At 49.3% G+C, this 14,990-nt stretch overlaps 1 long non-coding RNA gene across 1 annotated transcript; it reads left to right on the forward strand.

The window, feature by feature from the left end:
- The first annotated feature begins 1,295 nt into the window (after positions 1 to 1,295).
- Positions 1,296 to 14,974, forward strand: LOC110479898 (uncharacterized). Its single transcript, XR_014956204.1, has 4 exons — positions 1,296 to 6,402; positions 12,262 to 12,387; positions 13,574 to 13,862; positions 14,245 to 14,974. It is a non-coding gene; the product is annotated as an uncharacterized LOC110479898 (long non-coding RNA).
- The last annotated feature ends 16 nt before the right edge of the window (positions 14,975 to 14,990 follow it).

Here is a 14,990-nt window from a genome sequence, read left to right on the forward strand (position 1 = left end):
GTGGAACAGGGATGAGCTGAACTCCTTCTTCCCAGGCTCCCGTAATGACTCCAATTTCCAGGGGGAAGGCAAAGTGCTCTAATTACCGTCCTGAGCCTGGCAGAGGGGAAGGGGAGAGAAACCAGCGGAAAACACCAAATCGGGCACAATTCCAGCCTGATCTCCCATTCCCTTTCATGCTCAAAGCCTTTTGGAAGCCTTTAGACACTTCTGAGGAACAGCCATCCCATCATTAAACCTGTGCCCGTGCTACAAACAGGAGCTCTGCACCCCCTGGAGCCAAGAGCATCTCAGGAGCTGCAGCTCCTGCCTGGGCTGCTCCACTGGGATGTCTGAGGGTCTCGGGCAGGGTGGCACCAGCTCCTGCCCCCTCTGGGACACAGCAACTCACCCAGGGGGTGAAATTACCCACAGCAGTGGATCCGGGGCTTTTCCTGCCTTTCCCAGTGGCTGCCGAGGGGTTTGGGGAACTCTGGCTCTGCTTTCCAGCATCTGCCAAACGGCTTCGACACGTTTTTTTGGCAATGTACTTTTAAAAGGGAAGGGATGCTAAATATTCCTTAGAGGCAGAGGCAGGGCTGGATGGGAGACTGGGCAGGGATTGTTCCCTGGGAGGGTGGGGAGGGGCTGGGATGGAATTCCACCTGCTTTTACAGTAAAAACCCCGTGAGGAACCCCTGAGGGAGATGGGGGTGCTCAGCCTGGGGAAAAGAAGACTCAGGGGTGAGCTCAGCACTCCCCACAGCTCCTAAGAGGTGTCTGTGCTCAGGTGGGGCTGGGCTCTTTCTCGAAACACAGGCTGGATATCAGGAAAAAGTTATTTACAGAAAGGTGATGAAGTTTTGGAATGTTCTGCCCAGGGAGGTGGTGCAGTCCCCATCCCTGGGTGTGTTTACCAAAGCCTGGATGTGGCACTGGGTGCCAGGGTTGAGTTGAGGGGTTGGGCTGGGTTGGACTCGATGATCTTGAAGGTCTCTTCCAACCTGGTGATTCTGTGAATTCTGGGAATTTGGAGGAACTTTGGGAATTCCCAGGGAATGGGGAGGTGGTGGAGTCACCATCCCTGGTGTGTTTAAAACAAGCCTGGATGTGGCACTGGGTGGTTGAGTTGAGGTGTTGGGACTCAATGATCTTGCAGATCTCTTCCAACCCGGGGATTCTGTGAATTTTGGGAATCTGGGGGAATTTTGGGAATCCCCAGGGACTGGGGTGGTGGTGGAGCCACCATCCCTGGTGTGTTTAACAAAGCCTGGATGTGCCAGGGTTTAGTTGAGGTGTTGGGGCTGGGCTGGACTCAGTTTTGCAGGTCTCTTCCAACCCAGCCATTCGGTGAGGATGAATTCCAGCCCATTTCCTGCTAGCATGAGAAAAATGTGGAATAACTGCAGCCCTGGGAGGTGCTGGGCTCCTGGACCCTCACCCCACCTTTCCAGCTCCCCCTCCCAGCCCCAGGGCAGCACTGCCCGCAGCCCCTGCATTATTCAGCAGATGGAAAGCAGATTATTCCCGACCTTTGGTGGTGCCAGGACAGGGCAGAGCTCCTGGCTCCCCGAGCCCAAGGCTGCTGCCATTTCCTGACGAGGCAGAGGAGCAGATGGCTCTGCCTGGAGAGCTCCTTCCCTGCGAGGTTTTATTTATTTCTCTTTTTCCTGCCTGCACTTCAGATGTTTGAATGGGCACGAGGCAAATGCTTTTTATTCCTCTGCTGTTCCAAGGAGTGATCCTGCAATCCTGCAGCTTTTTTTTTGAGCAGAGAGGGCTTTAATTAAACTCTTCAGGGGGAATTTGCTTGATTGTATCACAATGGCAGAAGTGAAGAGGAAGATGTGCTGAGGATAATGAGTGCTGAGACAGTGGAAATGGGAGGTTTGTGAGTGATTTTCTTGTAGCTATTTGATAAAAGGGGCTCTGGGATGTGTTCAGGCCCCTGGTCAAGGCTGGATAAAATGCTGGTGGGAGGATTTGAGGCAAAAATGGATTTTCAAGGCCACTTCTGGGTTTGAATGGGTAAGAACAGCAACCAGCAGCGGCAGGAACGCTCCTCTCCCTCCAGCTCTGGGCTCCAGCTGCAGCTCTAGAGGGAGAGCACATCCCACTCTGTGAGCCAAGGAGCTCAGCTGCTTTAAAGAGATCATTTCTGAGGAGCTGGCCAGTGCTGGGTCTGCTGCTTTAATGTTTGGAGTTTCTTTGTGCCTTAAGACTTGAATTCAGAAATATTTAGAATTTAGAAAACAACTGTGCTGAGCTCTAAATCCTCTGGCTACGAAACTTCGCCCCTCACGTTAAAATTTACTCTTTAAACAGAAAGAGTTTAAGCCTCAGGGGAATAAATCAATGAGAAAAATTATTTTGAACAATCTTTTACCATGGAAAGACAGCAGCTAATCTGTTTTTGTTTGCAGCTTGGGAAGCTCTGCTGTTGTATGATTTAGTTGGGAAAGTGGGAATAACTGTGAATTTTGGCAGGGAAGCTGTGCCAGTTGCACAGATATTTGGGATGCTCTGGCCTCAAGGCTGTGTGCCTGTGACGTGGTGCATAAAACAAATCCAACAATGGGTTTGATCCTGCACCTGAGATTTGGGGAAGATGTTCAGCACAATGAAATCTGGGTGAAATTGGATGAGAAATTGGACAAGAAACAAATGGAGCACTGATTTCTCACTGATCAAACAAAAATGCTCTGGTAGTGAAGCATTTAATGTGAGAAAGCACAAACTATCTGATATGAAGGAATGTAAATTGTGAAATTATTTATTGAATTACAGAGGACTTGGTGCAGGGAATGCCAGCATGTTCCCGTGTCTGAGCTCTCTGGGAGGAGTGAGATGTTCCCTGTGCCTTTGCCTGGATGCACTCGGAGATGTGCCATCCCCAAGGTGGCATTTTCGGGGCAGATTTAAACATCCACAGAGTGATTCTGTGATCCTGTTTGCAGTAAAATCTAAGCATCCACACTGTGATTCTGTGATCCTCTTTGCAGTAAAATTTAAGCATTCACAGAGTGATTCTGTGATCCTGTTTGCAGGCAGATTTAAACATCCACTGAGTGATTGTGATCCTGTTTGCAGGCAGATTTAAATCTTTAGTGTGGTTCTGTGATCCTGTCTGCAGGCAGATTAAAACACTCACTGAGTGATTGAGATCCTGTTTGCAGGCAGATTTAAACATCCACAGAATGATTCTCTGATCCTGCTTGCAGTAAGATTTAAATATTTACAATTTGAATCTGTGATCCTGTTTGCAGTAAAATTGAAACATCCACACTGTGATTCTGTGATCCTGTTTGCAGGCAGATTTAAACATTGACAAACCTGTAAAAAGCTTTTAACATCCATTTTAGCAGGGGAAGCTCATCCTGCCTCAGAAGTCTGCAGGTTTTATTTTGGGCATTCTGAAGCCTTTCCAAACCAACACCTATTGAAGGGAACTTTGTCTTTCCTCAAGTGACTCTGATGCTCGAGCTGCAGTGAAAACGATGAAATACAGGCACAGAGTGGGACATAAATAACAGTAAAAGCTGGGATTTGAGGCGTGGCAGTGACTCAGAGCACTGGTTGTTAAAAGAGTGGTGGTGATGAGCAGGATCTTCTGGGCAGCTGGGCTCAGCTCGTCCCCATCCAGATTTGGGGTGGATGTGATCCAGCCTGTCCCCAAAAGCCAGACTGAATGGTTTTCCTGAAAGGGGCATTAAAGGGTTTTGCCTGCTGTAAATTACTGTTGTACATTACGTGTTCCATGTTTACGGTTTTCCCATTGCCTATTACCTATATTAAATGGTGCTTTTCTATCTTTTATATGGTACATCACGTGTTACATGGTTACAGTTTTTCCCCAATGCCCATTACCTATATTAAATGGTGTTTTTCTACTCTAAACCAATCTGTGAGTGCCAACATCACCAAGAACATGGAGGCAAGGAAGAAGAAGGAGGAAGAACAGGATAAGCCCACTTTCCTCCATCTTAGAACTTCTGACCCCCATGTACATGTGTTAAAACCCCCCTGCACAGGTGCTAAAACCCCCCTGTACAATACTAAAAAAATTTCTCTCTGTTTTGTAACTACTTTTACTCTCCTATCTAACCCTTTGTGACTGCTTGTTCCACCTCCAAAGTTGGTAACTCATTCCATGGCTCAAACTCAAAATCACAGCTGTTTGCAGCTGCCTGCCAGGGTCTAAAATGCTTCTGACCAAGGCCTGGAACCTCCAAAAATGTCTGAGAGACATTTTGAGTTCCAACAGGCGGGGAGAGAAGAAGCAGTCGGGGTCAGAGAGGATGTCAGGGTGTGTGTGTGCCTCTGCCTGAGCTGTGAGCAAACCACAGCAGCCCCAGGAGAAAATCTTTGAGATAACTTGAAATAAACTGCCTTGAGACCCAACAACAGAGACTGCTGAGCCTTTCTTTGGGAGCAGGGCTGGAGGAGGGATTTTTCCATCCCACAGAGCCACCCCACACCAGGGTGGGCTCTGTCGAGCCCCCGCAGCTCTGCAGGCTCAGCCTCCAGGGTGGGGATGTCTGAGGATTGCTGAGCCTGTCCAGCCTGGCAGGACCCAGAGCTGCAGCTCTGCCCCACGAGCGGGGCCAGGACCCGGCGTGGCCCTGCCAGGCTTCCCTGGCACAGGGTCACAGCGCTGAGGTATCTCTAGCAAAGGATGTATTCTGGCACAGCCCCGTTTCCAGGTGTTTTCATAACACTGGCTCCCAAAAAATCCATTTCAAGGCTCGCTCGTGCCTTGTAATTACAGGTTGGTAGGAAGAGACAACAATTCCCTGTCACAGGAGGTGGAGTTTGGGCGGTAAGAGGGTTTGAAGTGAAATAAACCGAAAATATGAGGAGGAGAAATGAGAGCCGGAGGAGGGGAAGAGTGGCTGTGCTGTTTTTAACCCCTGAAGGGCTGCGTGCTGTGGGACCAGCAGGGAAGCAAAGTCCTCAAGGTGGGTGACGAAGGTGCTGTCAGTCAGATTTGGTGCTGTGGAGGCTGACTGTGTCCTGTGAGCCTGAAGAAGTCCTTGCACAGCTCTTCCAGGAGAGGATCTCGGTGCGTGTGCTGCACATCTATAACAGCAAAGTGTCGTTTAGCTGATGCTTTTTAAATTAATTATGGATTTTACAGTTATGAGCATCTCTTCAGCCCTGCTGTCTCCCAGCCATTAACAGTTTATCTGCACTCAGAAGACTTTGAAAGAGTTTCCTCCACACCTCCAAAGACTCGGATGAGACTGGGAGCTGAAATAAATGTGCACGAGCAACGCAGGCACTCTGCAGCCCCCTAATTTGGAGCACATTTCATGATTGAATTACCCCCGAATATCTCATAATTTCCCTCTCTTGTCACCAAAGGTCGTGCAGAGCTGTAAACAATCAATGGTTCTCATGTCTGAGAGGGGAAGCCGGAACAGTTTCTCATGAGCTGTGAAGGTTAAACGAGGCACTTGCCAAGATCTATTGAGCGCCACCCGGGCTTTACATATTTTATGGAATGTTTAGTGCATGCTCATTAATGGCTTATGACCAGCCAGAAGGATTGGGGCCGGGTGGAAATCATACCATTTACCTCTTCTCCTGGGGATTGTCCCAAAAAGTCTCTGATGGGAGTGGTCTCTGTGTGAGGGGCTTGCCTGAGCAGGAGAGAGGAGCTCCTGGTGGGGAATATCCCAAACCTTGGAATCCCGGTGTGGAATATCCCAAACCTTGGAATCCTGGTCATCATTTCTGGCCCTTGGGGAATCCTGGACATAATTTCTGGCCCTTGGGGAATCCTGATCACCATTTCTGGCCCTTGGGGAATCCTGGCCATCATTTCTGGCCCTTGGGGAATCCTGGCCATCATTTCTGCCATTGGGGAATTCTGATCATAATTTCTGGCCCTTGGGGAATCCTGATCACCATTTCTGGCCCTTGGGGAATCCTGGCCATCGTTTCTGGCCCTTGGTACAGGCCTGCACTGGCTCCTCGCAGGGAGCAGGGACAGGGAATGGCCTCGGGTGCCACCGTGGGAGACTTAGATGGGACATAAGGACAATTTCCCCTCAGGATAGGTTGTCAAGCATTGGAACAGGGCAGAGGTGACCCCGGGGCTGCTGAATGGTGGCTGATGATCCTACAGGCTTTTTCCAGCCTTAATAATTCCACAATTCAGAGCTCCACATTGGCCACTTTAGCCAAAGCCAGGACGCTGGGGCAGGGGGGAAGCAGAGCCACCTTCACCAGGCAGGGTTTGGTTTGCTTTCAGTTTGGGATTTTTTTTTTTTGGTTACAATTTTTTCTCTGTTTTTTCTCTCTCTGCAGGTTTGCAGTGGCAAAGGAGGAGCCCCCAGAGCAGCAGCAGGAGATTCAAACCCTCCAGATTCAGCCTTAAATCAGGCAAACAATCCCCTGCAGGGACCTGACCTGGCTCAGGTGGTGTTTGTGTGCTGCTGGAGCAGCTTTGTGGGTGTGAGGAGCTGCTGAGAGGAGGGACAGGGGAAGAGAAAGTCTCACCACAGCTCCTCAACCCAGAGCTCTGCCCCTCTGCAGCATCCCTGCACAGACACCTCCAGCACCCCAAAACCTCCACTCCCTCAAAGCCCACTCCCACTTTAACAAAAAGTTTAAAAGTCACTTTTTAACTCTTCTAAAATGGATTTAATTTCTGCCCTAGCATGGATTTTTTTGCAGGCCTCACATAAATATTTAGAAGCCCCCGTGTATCTTCAATTTGAAAGGGATTTCTCGTGATTCTTGGGCAGGGAATTGGAGCCTTCTCAGCCCCTGCTCCTCGTGTCCCTCTCTCTGCTGGCCTGGTCCCTTCCCAGGGTGACAAAGATTGTCTGGAGTGCTCAGTGATGCATCAGGGCCCTGGAGTGAGCAGGGTTTGAGTGACCATGAGCCCCCAAAATCCCCTGGTGAGGTGTGCTCAGGGCTGTGGATTGAGCAGGGTTTATGAACACCCCAAAATCTCCTGGTGAGGTGTGCTCAGGGCCCTGGAGTTTATGAACACCCCAAAATCCCCAGGTGAGGTGTGCTCAAGGCCCTGGAGTTTATGAACACCCCAAATCCCAGGCTGGGCTGGGCAGGGACAGGGCTGGGTGCCAGGGACCTGCTCCTGTCACCACCCCGGTCCCCAGAGGATGGGCAGAGGGGTCACTGAATCATTTTTTTTTTTTGGAAAATCCCTCTGGGAACATCGAGTCCAGCCACTCCAGCCCTGCCAAGGCCACCCTGTGCCCAGGTGCCACACGCCCACAGTTTAAAGCCCTGCAGGGCTGGGGACTCCACCTCGATGTCCCCAAACTCCTTGGGGTGGCTCAGCTTTGTCTCCCCGCAGTGATCCCCTCACTGGAGGCTGTGGAGCCCAGGTCTGCTTCCCCTGATGATGATTTCAGGAATTATTCATGCTGTGTGCTTGGAAGGATCCTCAGAGGCTTCCTTGGGAAGCTGCTGCTCCTCAGGGACTCGGCTGCTTGATATTCACAGGGTTTGTTTTTCAGAAATATCCAATTTTCCAGCTATTCTTTCAAGAAAATGAAGATTTTTTTTTTCGCCCCCTCTCCCGAGCTAGGAACACATTTCTCATGCAGCAAACATGTTTTCTTTTGTCTTTTGGCAATTGCAGGGTGCAGCAGAGCAGCAGCGCTCCAGGGCAGTGCTGCTGGGCTGGGTCCTTGCTCCCTGGAGGCACAGGCAGGGTTCAGGGGGGCTGTGGGGCTTTGCACAGCCTGGAAACCCCAGCCCAAAACCTGCCTGGACTCCAGGGATGTTCCCCATGAGGGTTTGTGTGGGTTCCCCGTGATGGGAGGTCAAAACCAGGAGTTTTGGGTGCTCTGCAGTGAGGCTCAGTGGGGATGGTGGTGCTCAGTCAGAGGCTGGGTTGATGATCTTGGAAATCCTTTTCCCTATAAATCCCTCAGGGTAGGGGAGAGGACACCCCCAGCTGCTCTTGGGTTTTGATATTTGGAGCTGCAACAAGAAAATGGAGAGAAATCCTCACCAACAGCCTTTGCTTTTTGTTTTGGTCACTGCCATCCTGCTGGAGAGTTTGGGGATGGGGAATTAGGGAAATTCTGGCACTGCCCTGTGAGCAGCCAAAGGGTGAAGGCACTGAACAGCCCCAGAATGGTCCCAGAGTGACCCTGAGGGGCTGGGGCTGGGTGGGGGCAAGGGAAAGGGGATTTTAGCACCCCAGAATATCCTGGGCTGGAAGGGACCCACAGGATCACCCAGTGCAGCTCCTGTCCCTGCACAGACCAAAATCCCACCTGGGCATCCTGGCAGTGGTGCCTGAGCACTCCTGGAGCTCTGGCAGCCTCGGGGCTGTGCCCATTCCCCTGGCAGTGCCAGCCCCCTCTGGGGATGAACCTTTCCCAAAACCCATCCCAAACCCCCTGGCCCAGCTCCAGGCACTCCCTGGGGTCACTGGTGCCACACAGGGCGCTGGGAATCATCCACAAAATAACTCACTCACACTAAGATTAAAAGAGCAAAAGGAAGTAACTTTTATTTCTGACCTCTCAATATATAGAATTTTACAAGTGGCAGTGGATTGGAGGATGGAAGTGCCACCTCTCCAACCACACTGGTCAAACCAACAGCCCGTCAATTCTCTCCTCCCACAGAGAAGGATGCAAAAGAATCATTATTTACATGAATAGTGCATGAGAACTCCAGTAGTGTTGGAATCTGTACTATTGGTGATTCCGAGGTTGTAGAAAGTCTCTGTCTCTCAGCCCCGCTGCCAAAGCAGAAGCCATCATTGGTCTGTGCTGGTTTCCAGGTTGTTTATTCTGTTGATCTCTCACATGTTCTGCTGCCCTGCCCAGCTCTGTCCTGCAGGGCAGCGTGTGGGGCTCTGCCCTCAGTGGGATGTGACAAACATTAAATACCAGAAACTCCCTGGGCTGCATTTACAATAACGTGCCAATATCTGTCACCTACGTTGGACAGTGTGTCCCCAGCCTGAACCAACAGAAAAATGCCAACACCACAGTGAGACATGGAGGGCATGAAGAAGGAGAAAAAGGACAAGGCACACCCAATTTCCTCCAGCTTGTCCCCTTTGGACCCCTCATCTAGAATCCTAAAATTTTACTTTTGCACCCGTGCCACACTTAATTATTACTGATATCAGACACTCAGAGCTGGTAATTCATCCTGTGAGATTGAAAACTCTTTTCCATGGGCAGAGATCACAGCCAGTGTCTCTGGGGGCTCTGTCCAGGGGGTTCCTGACCCCTGCCAGGGTCCCAGGGCAGCCAGAGGGAAGCCCTGGATTCCAACACAGTAGAAATATGTAAACATCAGAAGGTACAGAAATCTTTTAGAAGAACTCTAAAACTTTTAAAGGAATGCTAAAACTTTTAAAAGCACAGGGTAGCAGCTGGGTGCTCTGGTGAGGCAGGGTTTATGAAAGCAGCCTGGGAAGGAGCCTGGCCAGAGTTGGGGAGCCTCTCCAAGTGACAATCTGCCATCCCCAGTGACACAGCCGGGTGTGACACGGTGTGGAGGACGGAGCTGGCACCCGAGCCCTGCCGAGCGGGTGCCATCCTCCCGCGGGATGCCTGCTGCTCGCAGGCGTGGGTGCTGCTGCGGGGTTTGCAGCAGGGAGATGTCAGCAGGGAGGGGAGCAGATGCTCAGGCCTGGCTGCTGCCTCCTGCCAGCCCCGAGGTGGGCAGTGCCAGGGCCACGGGGCCCGGGATATTTTTATATTTATTTTGGGGTTTTTAGGATGAAATTCAGGGGTACAGGATGGAGGAATCTGGGCGTGCCCTGGCCTTTTCTTCCTTCTCCTTGCCCTCCAGTGTCGGTGTGATGGTGACACTTTTCTGTTGGTCTAGGACAGGGACACACTGTCCAATGTAGATTTTAGGTATTGGTGTGGGAACTGTAAACATGGTACATGAAATGTTTGGTATATAATGTGGGAGACAGCGTGGCTGGAAGGAGACTGCCACGGCTTCTGTGCTAGCTGGAGCTCGGCAGGTCAGAGAGAAAATATTGTAGATAAGAAAAAATAAACATGAAAACTCGGCTTCACACACTGCCAGGAATGCCCCATGGCACCTTTCCCCAGGGAAAACCCAGCCCTGTGTGCCCCAGATGTGCCCTGGCAGGGATTCCTGTCAGGTATTCCTAGCTATTTTAGGACATATCCTATTAGGATTTAATTAAGATGGATAATAATAATATTGTTATGATTAATTATTATTATTAATGTTACTATTAATAGGAGTAATAATATTGTTTGTATTATTATATCAATAATATAAATTAAGATATATGTAAAATTATATATAATAATAGTATTAATATCATCATATTGACAATTATATTATGGCAAATATTATATTATGGCAAATATATTAATTATATTATGGCAAATATATTAATTATATTATATTATATTATATTATATTATATTATATTATATTATAATCTTTTTATCCTTTATTAGGGTTTAATTCAGATGGAATTGCATGGTTTGTGTGGATGGATCTCAAAGCTCATCCCATTGCACCCCCTGCCACATTCAGGGACACTTTCCACCATCCCAGGCTGCTCCCAGCCCCATCCTGCCTGGCCTTGGGCACTGCTGGGGGTCAGGAATCCACAATTCTCTGGGCAGCAAGAGTGGAAGGAGGTTTGTTTTTGGAACAGCAGGGTCTGGCCAGCTCCAGTGGAATTTAACAGGAATAAATAATTGCATTTGGTCCCTGCTGAGTGTCGCACTTCACCCCCTGCTTCTCCAGACCTGCTCTGAGGAATTAAAATAATCACATTCTGCTTTACAACATTTTTTATGTGTTATTGATGGCCCCTTATAAAATGAAACTGCATCCCATTGCCCGCCACACAATTGAAAAGTTTCAGTCTATTAAGGTTTTATTGCTGGAGGGGACAGAGCTGCACAATCCATCCCAAAGGCAGAAGAAGTTGCTGGAAATAGGGGAAATGTAGCTTTCAATAATGGATTCAGTTGTTACAGCTTGTCCATGACAGTGCTGTGCTTGCACTCTGATGTTATTTCTGATTTTTGGATGCCGTGGCTCTCCCTGTGCTCAGGGATCCCAGCATCGAGAGGAATCTTTTATTGCAGCTTCGGAACGCTCCTCAGGCAGCAGCAGAGGGGCTCCTTGAGAGGAGGAGTGTGGGACTCCGGTTCAGTCAGAGAGAGAAATGGGAGTTTCTGGCCAGGCAGAGGCCTGGGAAAGAGCTGGAGAAGAATATAAATAATTCTTTATGTCTCTTGTTGTTCACACTGTTCATAGTTAAGTTCTATCACTGTGTGTCAAGCACTGTACACCAATGCTGTGGCTTGTTTAATGGAGGTGTTCCTCACAAAGCTCTGTATAAAAGAGCAGTGTATTTTGAATAAACCAGAATTTTACTCTCAGAAACCTTCTAGTCAGTCTTATTCCCGTCCTGCCTCGACAGCGACAGAGGAGCTTCAGAAATCCCCTCTGGGAACATTGAGTCCGGCCACCCCAGCACTGCCCAGGCCACCCGGTCCCCAGGTGCCACATCCCCACAGCTTTAAAGCCCTGCAGGGCTCCTGGGGACTCCACCTCCAGGCCACCAAACCCGTGGGTGGCTCAGCTTTGTCTCCCTGCGTTATCCCTGCAATCCCTGGCATCTCCCAGGCTGGAAGGGGCTCCCAAGGATTCCTGCTCAAACAGCCACAGGGTGGGCAGGTGATTGGGGCAGGACGGTGTGAAATGGCTCCACTTCAGAAGGCTGCGAGTAGAACTTTGATTTATTTCAAATATATCACTCTTTTTATAGAGAGCTTCATCCAGACCAATTCCAGTGATCCCAGAGTAAAAACATCTCACACCATTGGTGTGCAGTGAATGACACACAGGGGCAGAACTTATCGATAAGCAATGTGAACAAGAGAGATAAATAATTATTTACATTCTTTCTCATCAGTTTCCCAGGCTTCTGCCTGGTTAGAAACTGTCCTTCCTCTCTGACTGAACTGAGAATATCCCAGGGAGGATCCATCTCCTGGCAGCTCCTTGGGAGCCCATCCCAGCCAGCCACAGAAATCCGCTTCTTTTGCAGCAGCATTGCTGTAGATTCCGTGCTTTTGGGGGGATTTAGATTCCCTGCTTTTTGCAGGATTTAGATTCCCTGCTTTTTGGGGGATTTAGATTCCCTGCTTTTGGGGGATTTAGATTCCCTGCTTTTTGGGGGATTTTCCAGGCAGGGTTGCTCTGGCACAGGAGGGGATGCAGGCTGCAGGAGCAGGTTCTCATGGCTGTTTCTCCACTCTCCTGCAGGAACAAAACTCTTCCTGACCCTCCTTTTCCCTGGAATGTCCCAAATATCCCCCTGGCAGCAGGAGCTGGGCTGGGCTGGGTTGAGGATCTGCACAGAGGTGAAGAATCCATGGGAAAAGCTCAGAGGTGAGGAATCCATGGGAAAAGCCTGCTCTGATGGAATCCCAGAACCCCAGATGGTTTGGGTGGGAAGGGACCTGAAAGTTCATCCCATGGCAGGGACCCCTCCCACTGTCCCAGCTGCTCCAGCCCCAGTGTCCAGCCTGGCCTTGGGCACTGCCAGGGATCCAGGGGCAGCCCCAGCTGCTCTGGGAATTCCATCCCAGCCCCTCCCCACCCTCACAACCAACATTCCCTCCCAATATCCCATCCCATCCTATGGATGGGGAAAAGGGCTCTGGAGTGGAGAAGCAAGACTTGAACCCAGCCCTGGTGCCAATGCAGCTCCTTCCTCATTCCCAAAATTTCTCCTGCTTAAAACCCCCGTAATCTAAAATCAGCACTCTTTGGTTTGAGCTACATGGGAATTTTCCAGTTAAAATGAAAAAAAAACCAAAACAAAACAAAACAAAAAAAGTAAATCAAGTAAATGATGTTAAAAGAGGAATTTTCTCTCCCCAAAATCACTGGGAAGCCACTGCAGAACTTTAATTTCTCTAGCAGGAGCATGGGTTCATATTAAAATGATGCTGCTCCACTACAAAATATGACCAGAAGACTGTCTATTGATATCAGTATAAATAAAAGGACACAGGGAAGGGCAGCTCCTGAGCAGGCTGGACACAGCAGAGGTGGGGGATGTGCTGTGGGTCAGCACTGCCCAAATCCTTCATCATCCTGTGCCTGTCACAAGCCTTGGGTTGCTGAATGAGTCAGAAAACCTAAACTGGGGATAAAATAACCACTGACCTGGGTGACAAATACCTGTTATTCCTCCTGATGGAACATCTTTAAAGCTGTCAGACAGCTGGGAAAAGCTGTTGTTGCATGGATGGAGCAGATTTTAGAGCCATATTTCACATTCTATTCTCTCTTTTTGGTGTTGTGAACTCCATTGTCTTTTTTCTGTGTGTTATAAAATCCTGATGAGCTCAACCCCCAGCACTTGTGCTACTCCCAAACATTTCTCCTTCTCCCTGCTTGTTCCTCATCCAGGACTGGAGTTATCTTGCTTAAGTGAAGATTTAGGTGTGAAATGGAAGGGGGATTTTCACATCTTTAATAAATAAAATCATTTCTCAGCTAAGAGCTCGCCAGGCATTGATTTACAGAGTGATTTCTCTTCACTCTCTGTTTTTTATCCTCTTCCAAGCAAACAAAGCAACAGAGAGCTCCAGAGTGAAAATGCCGCGAGGAATCACAAATCAAGACTACTCACTTGAACTCAGCCTAAAGTGAAGCTTCAAAAAGCCTGGAGGGGAGTGCAGATTACAAAGGAATGCCACCTGGTCTGGGCATTCCAAGGAGAGCTTTTCCCCTGCTGGAGCCTGGCATCTGGGGTGCAGTGCTGGAGGAGAGCCTGGAAGTTTCCAGTTAAATTATTCCTGAGTTTGTGCAGGGTGGGGTTAGCCCTGGCCTCCAAGAGGAGCCACTTTGCCTCGGTGAGTTTTCCTCCTGCAAGTAAAGATCAAAGGGTTGGAATTTCTCATGGAATGGTTGGGCTGGGAGGATCCTAAAGCCCATCCCTGTCCCATGGCAGGGACAGCTCCCACTGTCCCAGCCCAGCCCTGGGCACTGCCAGGGACCCAGGACAGCCCCAGCTGCTCTGGGAATTCCAGCCCAGCCCCTCCCCACCCTCACAGGGAACAATTCCTCCCCAAAATCCAATTTAAAGCTTTTCTCTGCCAGTTTAAAGCCTTCCCCCCTTGTCCTCTCCTGACACCTCCCACCAGACCAGGCTTTCCCAAAGCCACCGAACTGGCCTTGATTTCTGGCACTGCCAAACATGAAACCGTGCTACCTCTTCTTCCTTTTCCTTTTCAGTGAAAAAAACAACCCCATTTTCTTCTCTTGCTGCTTTTCCTGCTGGTTTGCTGCCCGTGCCCCGGAGTGTCTGAGAGATTTCCCTCCTGGAGAAGGACCCTGGGCTGGAGGGAGCCCCACACCCACAGGTAACTGCTGCCAGGGTGTTTTCACAGAACCACAGAATAATAGAACCACAGAATCACAGAATCTGAGAATCACAGAACCACAGAGTAATAGAACCACAGAATCACAGAATCAATCACAGAATCAACAATCACAGAATCACAGAACCACAGAACCACAGAATCACAGTCACAGAATCCCAGAATCCCAGAATCCCAGAACCACAGAATCACAGAATCACAGAATCACAGAATCACAGAATCACAGAATCCGAGAATCCCAGAATCACAGAATCACAGAATTACAGAACCACAGAACCACAGAATCACTGAATAATAGAACCACAGAATCACAGAATCCCAGATAATCACAGAACCACAGAATCACAAAATCACAGAATCAATCCCAGAATCCCAGAATCCCAGAATAATGAGGTTGGAAGAGACCTCAAGATCATCAAGTCCAACCCATGCCCCAACACCTCGACTGCAGCACCAAGTGCCATGGCCAGTCCTTTTTAAAACACATCTGGAGATGGTGATTCCTCCACCTCCCTGGCAAGACAATTCCAGTACTTTATTATTCTATTTTCTCCTCATCCCTTGCTGGGGGAAGGTTCCCAGGGCTGAGTTTCCACAGCC

Source organism: Lonchura striata, chromosome 6 (assembly GCF_050655825.1).
Source record: "Lonchura striata isolate lonStrDom1 chromosome 6, ASM5065582v1, whole genome shotgun sequence".
Classification (NCBI taxonomy): Eukaryota; Metazoa; Chordata; class Aves; order Passeriformes; family Estrildidae; genus Lonchura; species Lonchura striata.